Genomic DNA, 7,823 nt, shown 5'->3' with positions numbered 1-7,823 from the left:
TTGGTTAAAAAAAATCCTTTCGCTAAAATGCTCTGTTTGGAGACAACATCTAAAAGCAGCGAACTCTGCTCTCCAGAGCAAGTAGATTGGTAACCCCGCCTCCTGCTCTCCTCTATCTTGTCTGCTGTCATGATTCATGCAGCTATTATTTCATCCAAATGAAAAATGGAGAACAGATAAGCAGACCATGGCTTGTCTACAGTGAAAAGAAGGACTGGGTTATTTACTTTGGCCTTTTTGGAAACACAGGAAGGAGCAATCAGCTAAGTGAGCTTAGTGCTTGGAAAACATCTTTCATTCCTTTAGAGACAGCATGAAAAGTCAGCTGAGTACAAAACATAGAGAGGAAAACAAGAAGAAAAGGGACACAACCTAGAACAGATAATGGATGTCTATTCTATTAACATTTCTCTATCTGTAGAATAGAGTGGGGCCCCCTGCCTGTCTTTGCCTAGGGCCCCAAATTTCCTAAATCCGCCCCTGATCAGACTAATCACAGTTTATCTATATTCAGGAATCCAAACATTCTCTAACCTGAGCCTGAGTCTCAAAAATAAAAATATCTGCATCCTGCTGATTAATGCATTTGATTTAAAAATATTTACTGAATAGAAAATTATATTTTTTAGTATTAAACCTGCAGATCAAAGCTGACTAAACAGCTGTCTGATCTTCAGCTGATTATCTGGACCATCAAAATAAAGCTTAGGCTTGGAAGTCTGAATCTTCTGGATCCAATAAATGAAAATTAATCTATTAGGAGATAAAGGGATATTTAAAATAATATCAACTATTCACTTTTAAAGGCTTTCTTTCTGTGTTTTCATGATGGATCTAAACCTGCTAGCTGCGGCACCTTAAAGATGTTTTTGTTATTCTATTAGAAAATAAGCCTTAAACACAACAGCTGTCAAACATATGACTGTATTTTCTGTTATTTCAGATTTAATTATTGATCTTCAGGCTGTAGCAGCTCAAACATCAGATTGTAAACAGGCTGAAATGTTTTTCAACCTCAGCTGAAGTCTGCAGGATTCAGACTGGATACAGCAGAACTGATCAGTTTCCAAAAATAAATCATGCAGCCGAACCTGAACCCCACCCAGTGTTACTAATTAAACTATAGAAAACTTCACTTGTATAAATTGACATATATGAAAAGATTTGGAACTTTTATAGTGATATACCAGAACCGATTATTATTGTTGTCTTACCTCAGTCTATCAGCGATCTGCTCCTTTCCCTTCCGCCGGTCTGTGACATGACTGGAAGAGAAAACCAGCCGCAGGAGAGGAGATTATATCCTAAAGTGATTTCAACTTTCATTCTTTAAACATTTTTAACGCCCAATGCTCTGACAGCGAAATTTAAGCGGATCCTTCTGTTTATTATCATTCTGACTCCACCAATCTGGCGGTCTGCTTTCCTAGCTGGCTGTGAAATGAGGCAGAGCCTTCATGACCACGCGCTGTTTAAACGAGTTTTTCTATTGGCTGAAAACGGGACCGGAAGAACAACAGCAAATTAATAGATAGAAAATAGGCGGGTTATTAAAATTATAAAAAAAAAATGTTTGTGACTAAAACATTTGTTTTTGAGAAAAAATTATAAAAATACTATCTAAAATAATTGGAGAGCAATTTCACTGATAAATTCAGACCAATTGGAGCGTTAATCCATACTATAACTGTACGCTAGTGCCCCCTTGTGGACAACCTGTATATGGTAGGTAGAAGGCATAAATCTGCTAAACCTCTAAATTGTTTTTTTCTCAAGCTACTTTTAAGCAATGTTCACTCTATTTTTTTTATATACCTGAGCATAAATAGAAGTCCCTGAGTTCAACGAGGATCACTGTGAGCAACATCAGATGTGCACACCTAGGCCAGGCCATAAAACACGTTATAAACCCGGGATCACAGCAAGTTACATGGTTTATATAAAAAAAAGAAGAGAATGCAGAAGCAAATTTGATTATTTTAATTTCATTTTAAGTCATAAGGCCAACTTAAACTGAAAATAAATAAATAAATAAAAACTTGTTCAAGAGATGTGTAGTGTGTTATAGGTGTGGCCAGAGTAAGGGACCTGCTCTTCAGGAAATAAGATGATACACTTTTCAGGCATAACTTGTTTACATTGAAACATTTCCATGTTGCATGATTAAATGTGGGCTGAAGCTTCTGATAGACTATTCCTTATGCAATCAGGGTGCGCGAGCAGAACGTATGCATCTGCCCAAACTCGCAGATTAGAGGAAACAATTTGCTTAAATCCGTCCGTAAATCACAAAGGAGGCAAAACTATAATGACTAAAATACCCTTAGTATCCCAATAACTAATTGATGTAAAATATTTCTCTTTATTGTAGCTACATATACATTTTAAAATTATACATAAACTTACTGTTTAGTGTTTGGAATTATAGGTCTTAAAGTATTAAACCTGACTTTTCCTAAATTAAAGAAACAATACGTTGATAATACCAATATTGCACATTTAAGGACTGACTGATACCAATATTAACCTGATATGATATCAGAACGAATCACACATCATTTTAATACACGTTTGCAGTGTGAAATAAAAAAAAAAAGGTTTGATCAAGTCATAAAAAAACAATAGTTCACAGCAATAAACCTGAGAACAACCGAACCAGTTATTATGAACCAACAGGTTAAAGAAACTTTAGACAGAAGCATAGTTTATTTTATCAGCACGCTGCCAAAATCTGACAATTTAGGTGCAGAACTACTGAATCGTATATATTTGTTTTTGGCTGATATCAGACCAATATCTGATATCAATATTGGACTGCCTATTAAAGGACTGCCTATGGACATCCCTATTAAAAAAACATAAAGAGATTTAAATGCCGTGACCTTTTGTGCAGCTGTTAGATCCTGTATGATTTTACGCACAGAAATAAAATGTGGATAAACCTGAGGATAAAGGAGATGGCTCTCATGAACTTGCTTAGAAAATAGACCCAAATTATTTGATTGTAATATTAATAGCTGGAATGATGTTTAGATCGTATCTGATCAATTTGTTCTGAATCTAGACTTTATATAGTCAGGTTTAAGTGCTAAGAAAAGTCTAAATTAATCTATTCTGCAATGTATAATCCACTCATAAACCAGGGATTAATTCAGTTATTCTGGTAGGTTAATCTCAGCTATTAATAATCAGACTATAAAATAAAGATTTATTTAAAAATGTAAAATCAAAAGATTGTTCTTTTTGATGAAACTGTAAATCTTTGAAAAAAAAATCCTCTTATTGGACAAACAAAATAAAAAATGCTGAACACCAGCAGAAAAAAATACATGAGTTAGTTAAGCTAGATCACTGAAAGGTGGAAGATAAAGTATGGCGGCTCAACGTCAGTTAAGGTAAAGAAAAAACAAACAAGCTTTGCTAATAACTTTATCTAGAATCAGAAGCATTTGGAAAACAATGAAGAATCAGTCGTTAGAGTGAAAAGTCATGTGTCTGACCTGGAGCAGCACAGCCGACTGTGGAACTTGTTACTCTATGGAGCAACAGAGATTTAGGGAGAAACAATCTGTAAAACGTTATCAAAAAATGTCAGGATGTGATACCAGAGGAGAAGGAAAAGCTCATTGATGCTATCGGCTTTGCCCATCAAGTTGGAAAATATCGCATAGATGATCAGAGGCATTGAAGCTTCATTATCAGATTTATCTTCAGCAAGTTAAGAGATCCCGTCTGGAAATCTGTGAAAAAACATAGATCTATGTTTACAGAATCTTTTGAAAGACGATAAAGAAAACAGACAAGTGGTTAGCGCACATGACCCATGTATGGAGGCCTTACTCCTCGATGTGGGCGACCTGGGTTCGAATCTGGCCTGTGGTCCTTTCCTGCATGTCTTTCCCCCTCTCTCATGCCCCCTTTCCTGTCAGCCAACTGTCCTTAACAATAAATAAAAGGAAAGAGGAAGAAAGAAACTACTTCACTGGTAGCAGAGGGTTCATCAATGGCTCTGAACTTCATTTCTATTTCTGTCTTGTTTGACTGTTCAGGTAAATTGTAATTCCTTAGAGAAAGTTAAGACGAATCAACGAGTGGAATTACTTTCTACAGCCACCTCTATACATAAGTTGATAAAGAGTTAAAGATTGATATTTTTAGTACCAGAAAAAGTGACAACCTGAAGTTTGCTGAATGTTCTTATTCTGATTTAATGTAAAACGCCTCAGCTGTTTTTATATCAGTTCTTTGATGTTTAGCTGTTGATTAGTTAATTCCAAAATGTAGTTTTTGCAAGTTTTGTATTTTCTACAAGTTTGTGTGTTTGTATGTGTTAATTCTCTGTTGTCCATTGTTTCACTTACAGGGGATACGGGGGAACAGCACACCTGGCCTGTCAGCCAGGCCAACAATTTCCTCTAACGACCCCCTTTTTGGAGACATAGACAGGTATTGGGCATTGCAGGCTAAAAAAAAGAACCCAAATGACTGCCCATTCCTAAAGGGTGGACCCCTTCGTCCAGTTCAGTTTGCAAGTTTTCTAAGCAAAAACAAGGCTTTGTTTTTGGTCTACTCTATAAAGCCTCAACGCTATTTCTGACATTTTGTATTAAAAACGTTTAAAGAAGCGAAACATCTTCAAACTTTGAAAAAAGTCCAGTGGGTTCTTTTTTTTAGCTTTTAGAATAGTTTCAGACCTGTCCAGGCTGTACCCTGCCTCTCGCCCATAGACAGCTGGAGATAGCCACCAGCACGCAACACCAACTGGGATTAGGGGTGACAGAAAATCGATGGATGGATAGAATAGTTTCACTTAACACTAGGGGCTCCATAACTGCATTAAGTGTAAGGCTTCATTTCTGTTTGCCAAATAATTTAAATCCAGCTTTCTTTTCTTTCAAGAGACCCATTCATTTTCACATGAAGGCTTCTGAAGGAATCAGTGGGATGATTCAATATGGTGTCCTTATGGCACTGAACATCAACTGTTGTGGTGTGTTTCTTTATTGAAGTATATTTTTGACCATGAAGTACTGTTCACAGAATGTGTTCAAGTTGGTCACTTTTTTAGATAATTAAATTCCATGACTAAACATTTATTAATTGTAATTCATATAAAGAACATCTTAATAAATCTGTTAAACAGTCATTATAATGCATCACTGCTAATAGGGTTAGGCAAGGAGAGAAGAAGCAGAAAAGTATTAATAAATGTAAGCAAGCAGGGAGTGAGGCAGAGATGCGTCTGAGTTTTAGCTATAGGTACTTTATAAAGTACATAATGATACAATTGATTTAAAAGGTTTATGAGAGTACCATGATAATGTTGTGCAGAGTTATACTTAGTTGTTCTGTATCAAATGCTTTGTTTGATTAAGGTTATACACCACTTTTTTCCTCTATCTTTGGGCACACCACTCTGATAAAAGCTGTTGGTTGTTTTGTTTTTTGTTGTTTCTTTTAGAGCCCTCAGTTCTGTGAAATCACATGACCTATTCTGGTTATATAAAACGATATAAACTGGTTGTTGCTCCTTTTACAGTTCAAGGGGTGAACCAGCAGCTCTACAGAACTTATTGAAACCAGGAAGAGAAGGTAGGATTTACTGGCTATTGGAAAAATAATACAACTTATTTGATTTAATAGATTCAAAATGCAGAGATTTAAACTAATCACAATAAAACGTGTCCATTTTATTGTGATTAGTAGATCTATATGATAATTACAATCTTAAGCAATCTTTTGAATGTTTTTTAAGTAAGTCAAAGGATTTAACAAAACGTTAAACTTTCAATGTAGCATATCTAGTCACTGATGTTAGAAGCAGACCATAAAACCTAAATTTCTAACACATCCAGAGGTGTGGTTGGAGGTTTATGGAGATGGACTTGAAACTCAGTTGTACTTTGAATGCACAACTTTTGATGAGAGTCAATCATACACATTATCTCTATGCGTCTATCGATTAGATAGATTGGATTGGATAGATTTTTGTGCCCCAGGGCGGAAATAAGTCACCAATCCGACAATAAACGAAACAGCTTTACTCGTCATTAAAGATTATATATTCATCTTGCATATCTAAAAAAGTATTAATATATTTCGAAATGTTTCATTTTTATAATTTCATTTTTTTAATCATTTTTTTCCAGCCTTAATCAAGGACATTAGGTGGGTGGGGTTGCGCCATAGTATCCTCTATTGGCCAGCCACTGGTGGGATCCTAACTTTAGTATTTGACAGGGTTTATTTTATAAATGTCACCTGCTTTCTCTGTTTGGGGTCCCTGTTTCTCACCTTCTCACGTCCTATTGCAAACTGTTGGATGAATTGATAGGATGGAAAAATCCAGACTGACAGTTCAAGTTAAAACTGCAGTTAAACCTGTTTTTGTTTGTTTGTTTTTTAATTGTGATAAGACTCAGAAAGACTTGTAGGTTTATTATATAACTACAGAAAAGTATCAGGAAAAATATAGATTCATAGTAATTAATTTGAGTCTTTAGGAATAAGAGTGTATCAAAACCTTTTCTTTAATTTATGCAGCAAATTTTCAGCAAATATTTCCACGAAGGAAAAACATGATACCAGAAACCTACATATATTGATCAAACAGATACAACTTCATAACAAAAACACTTAAGAATTGCAAGTTAGAAAAAGTAGATTCAATACACACATCTAGTATTAATGCAGAATAATCCAATGTTTGGATACATCTGAATTACAGAAAAGTAATGTTTGATTACTTTTCTGTAATTCATTTTTCATTTTTGGAAAGCAGTGAAAATGTAGATGTCTTATTATTATTCAGTTTTCCATATGCTTCCTAACTTTTCTCCATAATTTATCTATTCCTCACAGATTTCTATTTTGGATCACCATGGCACAGTGAGTATCTCTTGATTAATAACCCAAATCATTAAACAAGTGATCCAAAAGTTCACCAAAGAAAGTTCTGTAATTCCATATGACTCTCAGAAAGAGAGAGAAATTTACATAGACCCTTTCCGGCATGTTAAAATTTAATTAAAATAAAATAAAATATTTTCAAATTGAGTTTACTTTTAATTCATTGAGCCCCTAAGTAAAAGTAACAACCAATAGAATTTGTTTTTCAGCCCTTAGATATAGTGTTCCCCCAATGTTAAGCAGGGGGAACGCTATCTGACGGGGTTTGTAGGCCCGTCAGATGGCGTTCCCCCCTGATGTCATTTACGTTGAGTTGCAATAAAGGCTAAACTCTCTGCAGGTTCTTTTCTTTGTCGTCCGCTCTATTCAGCTGGCTTTGGAAACACACAGCAAGAAGGTGGGGGCTGGGTGGTGAGGGTTATGGGGGCGAGAAACGCAAAAGTAATGCAATAGTTACTTTTACTAGTAGCTAGTTACTTTTATGTGGAGTAACTCAGTTAGTAACTCAGTTACTTTTTGGAAGAAGTAACTAGTAACTATAACTAATTACGTTTTCAAATTAACGTGCCCAACACTGCCAGCCAGTCACAGTCAGAGAAACAGGAGCACACTAGAAAAACAGACTGATCTCTAACATCTATAAACAAAGGTGTTGATGGCAGCAGCCCAGCTGATGTTTCTCTTCATGATGGAGTCAAAGCCAAACAGGAACAGATCAGATGAAGCTACTATGAGAAAAAGCAGAGAGAGCAGAACGTTAGAGATTGAACTTATAAATACTGCAGAATGGGACTCCAAGTTTATCAAAATTGACATGGTGTATCAAGATAACTGACTGGGTTTGTTTAAGTTTGTCAGATCTGTGATGTGCACAATGTCATTGAATTATCCGTTAATATCCCAGTAACTGTTTT

This window comes from Cyprinodon tularosa, unplaced genomic scaffold (genome assembly GCF_016077235.1).
Source record: "Cyprinodon tularosa strain WSP-4 unplaced genomic scaffold, ASM1607723v1 ctg162, whole genome shotgun sequence".
NCBI classification, from domain to species: domain Eukaryota; kingdom Metazoa; phylum Chordata; class Actinopteri; order Cyprinodontiformes; family Cyprinodontidae; genus Cyprinodon; species Cyprinodon tularosa.
This window is presented reverse-complemented; position numbering follows the sequence as displayed.